This window comes from Ranitomeya variabilis, chromosome 2, assembly GCF_051348905.1.
Source record: "Ranitomeya variabilis isolate aRanVar5 chromosome 2, aRanVar5.hap1, whole genome shotgun sequence".
NCBI classification, from domain to species: domain Eukaryota; kingdom Metazoa; phylum Chordata; class Amphibia; order Anura; family Dendrobatidae; genus Ranitomeya; species Ranitomeya variabilis.
In genome coordinates this window covers 732,264,520-732,278,301 of record NC_135233.1, presented here as the reverse complement: position 1 = coordinate 732,278,301, position 13,782 = coordinate 732,264,520, and the positions used below count along the sequence as shown (strand labels likewise).

The window sequence follows — 13,782 nt, the reverse complement described above, 5'->3', positions numbered from 1 at the left end:
TAAACCCTTCCTTTATCACCCCCTTAGTTAGGAAAAAATAATCAAATAAAGAAAATATATCTATTTCCATTTTCCAATTAGGGTTACAGTTGGGCTAAAATGAGTTGGACGAAAAATTAGGATTAGGGTTGGGATTAGGGTTAGGTTTGGGATTAGGGTTAGGGTTATGGTTAGCGTTGGGTTAAGGTTAGTTGTGTATTGGGATTAGGGTTAGGTTTGTGGTTAGGCTTATGGTTAGGGTTTGAATTAGGGTTAGGGGCGTGTTGGGGTTATGGTTTTGATTAGGGTTATGGTTAGGGTTGGGATTAGGGTTAGGGGTGTTGGGGTTAGGGTTGGGATTAGGATTATGGATAGGGTTGTAATTAGGGTTAGGGTTGGAGTTAGAATTGGGGGGTTTCCACTGTTTAGGTTCATCAGGGGGTCTCCAAACGCGACATGGCTCCACCATTGATTCCAGCCCATTTTGCGTTCAAAAAGTCAAATGGTGCTCTCTCCTTTCTGAGCTCTGCCCCCAAACAGTGGTTTATCCCCACATACAGGGCATCAACGTACTCAGGACAAATTGGACAACAACTTTTGGGGTCCAGTTTCTCCTGTTACCCTTGGGGACAAAAATTGGGGGCTAAAAAATCATTTTTGTGATTTTTTGTTTTCACTGCTCTGCGTCATAAACTTCTGTGAAGCACTTGGGCATTCAAATTGCTCACCACACATCTAGATAAGCTCCTTGAGGATCTAGTTTCCAAAATGCGGCCACTTTTGGGGGTTTATACTGTTTAGGCACACCAGGGGCTCTGCAAACGCAACATGACGCCCGCAGACCATTCCATCAAAGTCTGCATTCCAAAGCATCACTATTTCTCTTCCGAGCCCCGACATGTGCCCAAATAGTAGTTTCCTCCCACATATGAAGCATCAGCATACTCAGGACAAATTCATCAACAACTTTTGGGGTCCAATTTCTCCTGCTACCCTTGGGAAAATAAAAAATTGGGGGCTAAAAAATCTTTTTTGTGGAAAAATAAATGATTTTTTATTTTCACGACTCTGCATTATAAACTTCTGTGAAGAACTTGGGCATTCAAAGTGCTCACCACACATCTAGATAAGTTTCCTGGGGGTCTAATTTCCAAAATGGGGTCACTTGTGGGGGGTTTCTACTGTTTGGCACATCAGGGGCTCTGCAAACGCAACATGACGCTCGCAGACCATTCTATCAAAGTCTGCATTCCAAAACGGTTCTCCTTCCCTTCTGAGCTCTGCCATGCACCCAAACAGTGGTCCCCTCCACATATGGGGTAGCAGCGTACTCAGGACGAATTGCACAATAACTTTTGTGGTCCAATTTCTCCTGTTACCCTTGTGAAAGTAAAAATTTGGGAGTGAAAAATCATTTTTGTGGAAAAAATATGATTTTTTCTTTTCACGGCTCTACGTTATAAAGTTCGGCGAAGCACTTGGGGGTTCAAAGTGCTCACAACACATCTAGATAAGCTCCTTGGGGGGTCTAGTTTCCAAAATGGTGTCATTTGTGTGTTTTTTTTACTGTTTAGGTACATCCAGGGCTCTGCAAACGTTTTCCACTGCCACTCACAAAGATGTCCACACGCTGGACCTCATCTTCACCCACCTCTGTTCCCTTACTAATCTCACTAACTCACCCCTCCCTCTGTCTAACCACAACCTACTGACATTCTCTTTCCTCTCCTCTCCTAGTGCGCAACCCCCACTCCACAAACTCACTTACCCTTGCAGAAATCTCAAACACCTCTCTGAGTCCCTTATCCCTCTTACAGACACAGCTTCCCTTCATGACACAGATGCTGCTGCCACTTTTTTACACCACAATAACAGCAACACTCGATTCGGCCACTCCGCTCATGCATAGCAAAACTCGTACAATGAACAGGCAGCCCTGGCTGAACCAGCCTGACCAAAGAACTGAGACGGGCTTCCAGGGTCACTGAGCGGAGATGGAAGCGATTCCGATCTGCCGACCACTTCACTGCATACAAGCAGTCCCTCGCCAGCTTCAAGTCCACGCTCACTGCCGCAAAGCAAACTTACTTTTCTTCTCTCATATCCTCCCTGTCTCACAACCCTAAACAGCTTTTCAACACTTTCAATTCTCTACTCCATCCGCCTGCACCTCCTCCCTCCCCTCTCTTTTCTGCTGAAGACTTTGTCTCTTTTTTTAAACAGAAGGTCGATACGATCAGAGAAAGCTTTGGCCCACAGCGCCCAATGCCCCTCTTAGCTGCTCAATACTGTTCCTCCAAACCAGCTTCTCCACCATAACAAAAGATCAGCTCTCCACCCTCCTGTAAAGATCATACCTCACCACTTGCATGCTTGACCCACTCCCGTTCCACCTCATCCCGAACCTCGCCACAGTCTACATCCCAACTCTAACACACCTCTTCAACCTCTCTCTCACAACTGGTGTCTTCCCCTCATCGTTCAAACATGCCAAAATCACACCCATGCTCAAAAAGCCCTCCCTCGACCCATCCTCTGTGTCTAGCTATCGTCCGATATCTCTTCTTCCTTATGCCTCAAAACTACTGGAACAGCATGTCCATCTTGAACTGTCCTCCCACCTCTCCTCCTGCTCCCTCTTTGACCGATTACAATCTGGCTTTTAACCCCATCACTCAACTGAAACTGCCCTAAATAAAGTCACCAATGACCTACTAACCGCCAGTACTCTGTCCTCCTTCTCCTGGACCTGTCTTCTGCCTTTGACACTGTGGGACCACTCCCTCCTGCTACAGATTCTCTCATCTCTTGGCATCACAGACTTGGCCCTATCCTGGATCTCGTCATAACCAACAGACCAAACAATCAGTGTCTCCCTCTCCCACACCACCTCCTCACTTCTCCCCTTGTCTGTCGGTGTTCCTCAAGGCTCTGTTCTAGGACCCCTACTCTTCTCCATCTACACCTTTCTTCCTGGGACAGCTCATAGAATCCCACGGTTTGCAGTATCACCTCTATGCTGATGAAACGCTGAACTAACTATTCGGACATGACCTCACATTATTATCCCACACTGTCTGCCTGCTATCTTGGCCTTCTTTTCTGCTCGCTTTCTAAAACTGAACATGGACAAAACAGAATTCATCATATTTCCCCATCTCACTCTACCCCTCCAGCACACCTATCCAAATATTTCCCGTATCCGCGCATTCTCTGACCACAAAACCACAAAAACACTAGTGCACGCCCTTATCATCTCCCGCCTTGACTACTGCAACATCCTACTCTCTGGCCTCCTCTCTAGCACTCCAGCACCACTCCAATCCATCCTACACTCTGCTGCCCGACTAATCTACCTGTCTCCCCTCCCCGCTATTCCCCAGCCTCTCCCCTATGCCAAGCCCTTCACTGGCTTCCTATCGTCCAGAGACTCTAGTTCATAACCCTTACTATGACATAAAAAGCCATCCACAACCTGTCTCCTCCATACATCTGTGACATGGTCTCCTGGTACTTACCTACATGCAACTTTCGATCCTCACAAGATCTCATTCTCTACTTCCCTCTTATCTCTTCTTCCCACAACCACATCCAAGACTTCTCCTGTGCTTCCCCCATTCTCTGGAATTCTCTAGTCCAACACATCAGACTCTCGCCTACCATAGAAACCTTCAAAAAGAACCTTAAGACTCACCTCTTCTGACAAGCCTACATACTGCAGTGATAACCTACTGAACAGCCGCACAACCAGCTCTACCCTCTCCTAGTGTATCCTCACCCATCCCCTGCAGACAGTGAGCCCCAGCATCCTCCCTCCTTCTGTACCTTTTAGTGCCTTGTTTTTTGCTCATCTATATATATAATCGTCTAAGGGGCACTTCCTTCTGTTTGTCTGTCGGTCTGTCTGTGTGTCTGTCTGTCCGTCACGGAAATCCCGCGTCACTGATTGGTTGCGGCTGGCAGACCGCGACCAATCAGCGACGGGCACAGTTCGGCTGCGAATTCACCCCTTCCTACTCTGTCAGTGCCCCCTCCAGTCAGCGCTCACACAGGGTTAATGGCTGCGTTACACTGCATTATGCCGTGGTGTAACGCAGTCCGTTAACGCTGCTATTAACACTGTGTGACCAACTTTTTACTATTGATGCTGCCTATGCAGCATCAATAGTAAAAAGATCTAATGTTAAAAATAATAATAATACAAAAAAAATCATTATATACACACCTTCCGGCGCCTTTCCCGCTCCTCTCGACACTTCGGGCCATGCATTGCAGTCTTGCAAGATGATGACGTAGCGGTCTCGCGAGTGGCATTATGCCACGGTGTAACGCAGTCCGTTAACGCTGCTATTAACACTGTGTGACCAACTTTTTACTATTGATGCTGCCTATGCAGAATCAATAGTAAAAAGACCTAATGTTAAAAATAATACAAAAAAAATTAAAAATAATTATATACTCACCTTCCGGCGCCTTTCCCGCTCCTCGCGATGCTCCGGGCCATGCATTGCGGTCTCGAAAGATGACGTAGCAGTCTCGCGAGATCACTATGTCATCATCTCGCGAGACCGCAATGCATTCTTAAGACCGGAGCGTCGCAAGGAGCATCGCTAAGCGCCTTGCCTGGATCCGGGGGCCGACGGAAGGTGAATATATAACTATTTTTTATTTTAATTCTTTTTTTTTAAACAGGGATATGGTGCCCACATTGCTATATACTACTTAGGCTGTGTTATATACTACGTGGGCTGTGTTATATAATGCTTGGGCTGTGTTATATACTACGTTACTGTGCTATATACTACGTGGGCTCTGCTATATACTACATCGCTGTGCTATATACTACGTGGGCTGTGTTATATACTGCGTGAGCTGTGTTATATACTGCTTCTCTGTGCTATTTACTACGTGGGCTGTGCAATATATTATGTGGCTGGGCAATATACTACATGGCTGTGTTATATACTGCGTTAGCTGTGCTATATATTACGCAGCTGTGCAATATACATGGCTGGGCAATATTCTACGTGAGCTGTGCTATATACTACGTGTCTGTGTTATATACTACGTGGGCTATGCTATATACTATGTAACTGTGCAATATACATGGCTGGGCAATATACTACTTGGCTGTGTTATACAGTGCCTACAAGTAGTATTCAACCCCCTGCAGATTTAGCAGGTTTAATAAGATGCAAATAAGTTAGAGCCTTCAAACTTCAAACAAGAGCAGGATTTATTAACAGATGCATAAATCTTGCAAACCAAAAAGTTTTGTTGCTCAGTTAAATTTTTCTAAATTTTAAACATAAAAGTGTGGGTCAATTATTATTCAACCCCTAGGTTTAATATTTTGTGGAATAACTTTTGTTTGCAATTACAGCTAATAGTCGTCTTTTCTAAGACCTGATCAGGCCGGCACAGGTCTCTGGAGTTATCTTGGCCCACTCCTCCATGCAGATCTTCTCCAAGTTATCTAGGTTCTTTGGGTGTCTCATGTGGACTTTAATCTTGAGCTCCTTCCACAAGTTTTCAATTGGGTTAAGGTCAGGAGACTGACTAGGCCACTGCAACACCTTGATTTTTTGCCTCTTGAACCAGGCCTTGGTTTTCTTGGCTGTGTGCTTTGGGTCGTTGTCTTGTTGGAAGATGAAATGACGACCCATCTTAAGATCCTTGATGGAGGAGCGGAGGTTCTTGGCCAAAATCTCCAGGTAGGCCGTGCTATCCATCTTCCCATGGATGCGGACCAGATGGCCAGGCCCTTTGGCTGAGAAACAGCCCCACAGCATGATGCTGCCACCACCATGCTTGACTGTAGGGATGGTATTCTTGGGGTCGTATACAGTGCCATCCAGTCTCCAAACGTCACGTGTGTGGTTGGCACCAAAGATCTCGATCTTGGTCTCATCAGACCAGAGAACCTTGAACCAGTCAGTCTCAGAGTCCTCCAAGTGATCATGAGCAAACTGTAGACGAGCCTTGACATGACGCTTTGAAAGTAAAGGTACCTTACGGGCTCGTCTGGAACGGAGACCATTGCGGTGGAGTACGTTACTTATGGTATTGACTGAAACCAATGTCCCCACTGCCATGAGATCTTCCCGGAGCTCCTTCCTTGTTGTCCTTGGGTTAACCTTGACTCTTCGGACAAGCCTGGCCTCGGCACGGGAGGAAACTTTCAAAGGCTGTCCAGGCCGTGGAAGGCTAACAGTAGTTCCATAAGCCTTCCACTTCCGGATGATGCTTCCAACAGTGGAGACAGGTAGGCCCAACTCCTTGGAAAGGGTTTTGTACCCCTTGCCAGCCTTGTGACCCTCCACGATCTTGTCTTTGATGGCCTTGGAATGCTCCTTTGTCTTTCGCATGTTGACCATGTTTGAGTGCTGTTCACAAGTTTGGGGAGGGTCTTAAATAGTCAGAAAAGGCTGGAAAAAGATAATTAATCCAAACATGTGAAGCTCATTGATCTTTGTGCCTGAACTACTTCTTAATACTTTAGGGGAACCAAACAGAATTCTGGTGGGTTGAGGGGTTGAATAATAAATGACCCTCTGAAAAGACTTTTCACAATTTAAAAAAAAAATAAACAAAGAAATAACATTCTTTTTTGCTGCAGTGCATTTCACTCTTCCAGGCTGATCTACAGTCCAAATGTCACAATGCCAAGTTAATTCCAAATGTGTAAACCTGATAAATCTGCAGGGGGTTGAATACTACTTGTAGGCACTGTATACTATGTGGTTGTGTTATATACTACATGGGCTGTGTTATATACTACGAGGGCTGTGTTATATACTGCGTGGGCTGTGCTATATACTATGTGGGCTGTTATACACTGCGTGGGCTGTGTTATATACTACATGGACTGCGCTATATATTACGTGGGCTGTGTTATACACTGCGTGGGCTGTGCTACATACTTTGTGGGCTGTGCTATATACTACGTGGGCTGTGCTATATACTACGTGGGCTGTGCTATATACTACCTGGGCTGTGCTATATACTACATGGGCTGTGTTATAAAGTTGTGGCCAAAAGTATTGACACCCCTGCAATTCTGTCAGATAATACTCAGTTTCTTCCTGAAAATGATTGCAATCACAAATTCTTTGGTATTATCTTCATTTAATTTGTCTTAAATAATAAAACACAAAAGAGAATGAAGCAAAAAGCAAAACATTGATCATTTCACACAAAACTCCAAAAATGGGCCAGACAAAAGTATTGGCACCCTCAGCCTAATACTTCGTTGCCAATACTTTTGTCTGGCCCATTTTAGCCAACGTAACTGTGACCAACTGCTTCCGCTAACCATCAATGAGTTTCTTACAATGCTCTACTGGAATTTTAGACCACTCTTCTTTGGCAAACTGCTCCAGGTCCCTGATATTTGAAGTGTGCCTTCTCCAAACTGCCATTTTTAGATCTCTCCACAGGTGTTCTATGGGATTCAGGTCTGGACTTATTGCTGGCCACCTTAGAAATCTCCAGTGCTTTCTCTCAAACCATTTTCTAGTGCTTTTTGAAGTGTGTTTTGGGTCATTGTCCTGCTGGAAGACCCATGACCTCTGAGGGAGACCCAGCTTTCTCACACTGAGCCCTACATTATGCTGCAAAATTTGTTGGTAGTCTTCAGACTTCATAATGCCATGCACACGGTCAAGCAGTCCAGTGCCAGAGGCAGCAAAGCAACCCCAAGACATCAGGGAACCTCCGCCATGTTTGACTGTAGGAACCGTGTTCTTTTCTTTGAATGCCTTTTTTTCTCCTGTAAACTCTATGTTGATGCCTTTGCCCAAAAAGCTCTACTTTTGTCTCATCTGACCAGAGAATATTCTTCCAAAATGTTTTAGGCTTTTTCAGGTAAGTTTTGGCAAACTCCAGCCTGGTTTTTTTTATGTCTCGGGGTAAGAAGTGGGGTCTTCCTGGGTCTCCTACCATACAGTCCCTTTTCATTCAGACGCCGACGGATAGTTCGGGTTGAAACTGTTGTACCCTCGGACTGCAAGGCAGCTTGAACTTGTTTGGATGTTAGTCGAGGTTCTTTATCCAACATCCGCACAATCTTGCGTTGAAATCTCTTGTCAATTTTTCTTTTCCGTCCACATCTACGGAGGTCTCCCACAGTGCCATGGGCTTTAAACTTCTTGATGACACTGCGAACGGTAGACACAGGAACATTCAGGTCTTTGGAGATGGACTTGTAGCCTTGAGATTGCTCATGCTTCCTCACAATTTGGTTTCTGAAGTCCTCAGATAGTTCTTTGGTCTTCTTTCTTTTCTCAATGTGGTACACACAAGGACACAGGACAGAGGTTGAGTCAACTTTAATCCATGTCAACTGGCGGCAAGTGTGATTTAGTTATTGCCAACACCTGTTAGGTGCCACAGGTAAGTTACAGGTGCTGTTAATTACACAAATTAGAGAAGCATCACATGATTTTTCGAACAGTGCCAATATTTTGTCCACCCACTTTTTTATGTTTGTTGGGGAATTATATCCAATTTGGCTTTAGGACCATTCCTTTTGTGTTTTTTTCTTTTAAGACAAATTAAATGAAAATAATAATACCAAAGAATTTGTAATTGCAATCATTTTCAGGAAGAAACTGAGTATTATCTGACAGAATTGCAGGGGTGTCAATACTTTTGGCCACAACTGTATACTATGTGGGCTGTGCTATATACTACGTGGCTGTGCTGTATGCTACGTGGCTGTGTTGTATGCTACGTGGCTGTGCTATATGCTACGTGGGCTGTTATATACTACGTGTTCTGTGCTATATACTACGTGGCCTGTGCTATATGCTATGTGGGCTGTGTTATATGCTATGTGGGCTGTGTTATATGCTATGTGGGCTGTGTTATATGCTACGTGGGCTGTGTTATATGCTATGTGGGCTGTGTTATATGCTACTTGGCTGTGGTATATGTTGTGAATTCCGTTCTTGGACTCCCTCCTGTGGTCATGAATGGTACTTTGGTTAGTTCTGCTCTTGGACTCCCTCTGGTGGCTTTGAGCGGAACTGCTGATCACTGAGGTTGGCTTTGTCAGCTGCTCTCGTTTATTGCTTGCTGGCTTCCCTATTTAACTCCACTCAGATCGTTACTTGATGCCAGCTGTCAATGGTTCAGTATTGGTTCAGATCTCTCTTGGACTTCTCTGAGGACCTGTCTACTCCAGCAGAAGCTAAGTCTTTGCTAGTTCATTTTTTGTTACTGCTTCCTGAATATATTTCTTAGTACTGCTATTTCTAGTCCGGCTTGCTGTCATGATATTCCCTTGCTAGCTGGAAGCTCTGGGGTGCAGAGTGGCACCTCCACACCGTGAGTCGGTGTGGGGAGTCTTTTTGCTTACTCTGCATGGTTTTTTGTAGTCTTTTGTGCTGACCGCATAGCTCCCTTTTCTATCCTCTGACTAAATTAGTGAAGTCTGGCCTCCTTTGCTAAAACCTGTTTCATTCCTGTGTTTGTGACTTTCCTCTTAACTCAGTCATTATATGTGGGGGGCTGCCTTTACCTTTGGGGAATTTCTCTGAGGCAAGGTTAAGCTTCTATTTCTATCTTTAGGGGTAGTTAGCTCTTAGGCTGTGAAGAGGCGTCTAGGGAGAGTTAAGTACGCTCCACGGCTATTTCTAGTGTGTGTGATAGGAGTAGTGTTTGCGGTCAGCAGAGTTCCCACTTTCCCAGAGCTTGTACCGATTTCTAGTTTACTCATCAGGTCTTTCCGGGTGCTCCTAACCACCAGGTCCATAACAGGTATATTTCTCTGCTGTATCTGTGCATCATGAATCGTGGTATGTGTTAAAGAGGGGGCTCGCTGAGACTTTCACCCAGGGCCCTGAAAATCCTGGAGCCGGCCCTGGCTTCACTGAATGGTCACGCCAGGCAGAGAACAATCAGTGACAGGCGCAGTCCGGCCGCTAATTGGCGCAGAAATTGAACCACGCTTCGCTAATTGGTCGCGCCCGGCCGGCTGAATCCTGTGTATAAATTGCATTATTCTGAAAACTTCATAAATAAACTACATACATATTTTAGAATACCCGATTCGTTAGAATCGGGCCACCATCTAGTGTTTATTCTTTTTGTCTATATTTGCCCCCTTTTCACATCTAAAGCGTCATGGAATAAATGCCGCTACAAAAAATATATAATAATAATATGCCCACCATTTGAGGATATCATTTAGCTGATTTGAAGGGATATGTAATTTATGGGATAAGAAAATCTAGTCATTATTCAGAATATACACTGGAAAAAGAATTTTGTAAAACATGGGGCCAGAGCACAATTCTTCACACATCGCTTTGGCGACTTTAACCTATAATTAAATCCTCCATGATATGTAGAGATTCGGCTATCACAAACAAAATATGGGTTATCTTGGTGAACTTATAAGCACTTAGATTTGTGGACTCATCCAGGCTGTTAATCCCTTAACAACCAATGATGGACATAGCACGTCATGAGCAGGTGTCAGTTCCCATACCATGACGTGCTATGCCCGTCACAACTTTAGACCTTAACAGCCACCAGTACGCCTTTTCACAGCGCATGTCAAGGGGCCTTATTCCGCGGTGCTGCTATTTAACGGTGCTGAGGAATAAGTGTATAGAACCGCTATAACAACAGAGTGTGACATCATTTTGTTGGCACTTATAAGAAGTGTCCTATTCCGCAAAAAAAACAAGTAAATGCCTAGTTCAGTCTATTTATGTCTCTGTTGTAGCAATAGTGGTATAGTTTGTAATGGGTAAAGCAGCCTCGGGAAACTCATCATTTTTATCAGGTTATTTCTTCCCAGCTGGGAATGGGAAACAAGACCAATTCTCCAGTTCCCTCTCTATTTTCATAATCAAAGGATTTTAATTAAGACTATAGATCGAGTCTTTTGTTCGTCGTAGCTGTGTTCCCAAATATTTAACTTCATAACCGGTTTCCCAAGTATGTAGTTTCTATAGTGTTTAGGTTCTTTTCTTTTAGAATTAGTATTTCACATTTTAATTTGTGTAACTTAAAGCATGTAAAAGATCTGTAAGTATTTATTTGTTTAAGGCAATTGGGCTAGTATTCCTGGGGCTGTTCATAAATAAAATAATGCCATCTGCAAATTAAGCTTAGTGTATTATTTTTTCCCCTAAATGTATTCCGTCAGAGCTATTTCTTTCATTTAGGTATCTTGACAGTGTCTCAATTGCCAGATTAAAAAGGAGCGGAGAAAGCGGGCAACCCTGCCTCGTGCCTTTCATCAGAGGGAATGACTCTGATATACAGATTGGTGTATATACTCTCACCTTCGGGTTCGAGTGTAGTGTTTGGATAAAATTCCGAAAAGTTCCTGTTAATCCAACGGTCTCTAAGACTATCTCGATCCAGGACCATCTGACGTTGTCGAAAGCTTTTTCCGTGTCCAATGTAACCATGGACGGCATCTCGCCCTCCTTTACTGCTTTACTCTTAACAACACTCATGACTAACATGGCTTTATGGATTTATGGATATTTGTTACCTCCGACCTCCCCTTAACAAATCAGACTGCGGCGAAGCTAATAGTTTAGGTAGAATTTTGGCAAAACTATTAGCCATTAGTTTGAATAATACATAAAGTTTTCCTTTGGTATAATTTTATTTATGCCGTATTAAAATGCTATGATATTTGTGAGCCACTCGCTATTTTATTGAACTCTGCTGATAGGGCTTGGTGAAATTTGCTTTTTAGAATTAAATCAGAATTCTCCATTGTAACCATCTGGGACTGAAGCTTTTTGAGTGTTTAATTCCCCTATAGCTTTTTTAATTTCCTCAACCATTATTTCTGCATTTAAGGCCATCATATCTGCTGCAGTCAGACAAGGTAGTTTAACCTGTTGATTTCTTCCCCCTACTCGGATCTTTCCCTACTATTTTGTTATATAAGCCTTTAACCTATCACTAACAACTGGTGTCTTCCCCTCATGCTTTAAATGTTTCTCGATCACGCCCATCCTCAAAAAGCCCTCCCTTGACCTATCCTCTGTGTCTTTCTATCGCCCCATATCACTTCTCCCTATGCCTCAAAACTACTGGAACAAGAAGTCCATCCTTAACTGTTCTCCCACGTCTCCTCCTGCTCCCTCTTTTCAGCTTACAAACTGGCTTCCAACTGCATCATTCCACTGAAACTGCCGTGCCTAAAATCATCAATGACCTACTAACCGCCAAACCCAAGCGACACTACTCTTTCCTCCTCCTATTGGAACTGTCCTCTGCCTTCAACACCGCAGACCATTACCTCTTACTAAATATTCTCTCATCGCTTGGCTCTTTCTTGGATTTCTTCATAATAGACCAGACATTCAGCATCTCCCAATCACATACCACCTCCTCATCTTGCCCCTATCTGTCGATGTCCCCCTAAGGTTCATTTCTAGGACCCCTGCTCTTCTCCTTCTACCCCTTCGGCCTGGAACAGTCCCACTGCTTTCAGTATCATCTATATTCTGATTGCACACAAATCTACCTCTCTGAACCCAATATCACCTACTTCCTAACCAGAATCCCATTATATCTGTTTTCTATTTCATCCTTCTTTTCTGCTAGATTTCTAAAACTTAACATGGACAAAACCGATTTCATCATCTTTCTTCCATCTCAGTCAACCCCTCCAATAGACCTATCCATTAAAGTTAATGGCTGCTCACTCTCCCCAGTCCCGCAAGCTCGCTATCTCAGGGTAACCCTTGAATCTGATCTCTCCTTCAAACCACATATCTATGCCCTTTCCACTTCCTCCCGGCTCCAACTCAAAAATATTTCCTGGATCCCTGCATTCTTTAATCAAGAATCTGCCAAAACACTAGTGCATGCGCTGCTCATCTCCCTCCTCGGCTACTCCAACCTCATTCTCTGTTGCCTCACTTTTAACACTATTGCACCCCTGCAATGTATCCTAAACTCTGCTGCCCGACTAATCAACCTATGTTCCCACTATTACCTGTCCTCTCCTCTCTGTTAATCGCTTCCCTGGCTTCCCATTGCCAAGAAACTCCAGTTCAAAACCCTAACCATGGCATACAAAGTTGTCCACAACCTGTCTCCTTAATACATCTGTAGCCTAGTCTCTCAGTACTTACCTGCACGCAACATCTGATCTGCATAAGATTTCTTTCTCTGCTCCCCTGTTATTTCCTCTTCCCACAATCGCATACAAGATTTTTCCTGTGCATCTCCCTTACTCTGGAACTCTCTATCCCAAAATATCAGACTCTCGCCTACTGTGGAAACCTTCAAAAGGTACCTGAAGACCTACCTCTTCTGACAAGCCTACAACCTATAGCAACCCTTGTTCCACCATACTGCTGCACGACCAGCTCTACCCTCGCCTACTGTATTCTCACCCATCCTTTGTAGACTGTGAGCCCTCGCGGGGCAGGGTCCTCTCTCCTCCTGTACCAGTTGATGACTTGTATTGTTCAAGATTGTTGTACTTCTTTTTTTATTATGTGCACCCCTTTTCACTTGTGAAGTGCCATGGAATAAGTGGTGCAATAATAATAAATATTAATATAAGTTCTTATAGTATTTTCCCAATATACTATTGATTTCTTTTAGATCTGCTGTTTTTACCTTCTGTCCCTACTAGGGTTGAGCGAAACGGGTCGTTCATTTTCATAAGTCGCCGACTTTTGGCAAAGTCGGCGTCTCATGAAACCCGACCCGATCATTGTGCGGGGTCGGCCATGCGGTACGCGATCTTGGCGCCAAAGTCGCGTTTCGTATGACGCGTTTAGCGCCATTTTTACAGCCAATGAATGAGCG

General features: G+C 44.1%; 1 protein-coding gene across 3 annotated transcripts in view; it reads left to right on the top strand.

Moving 5' to 3' along the window:
* Positions 1 to 13,782, top strand: part of FIG4 (FIG4 phosphoinositide 5-phosphatase) — a 613,672-nt gene that overhangs the window by 284,583 nt on the left and 315,307 nt on the right. The gene's annotated exons all lie outside the window — the stretch shown is intronic.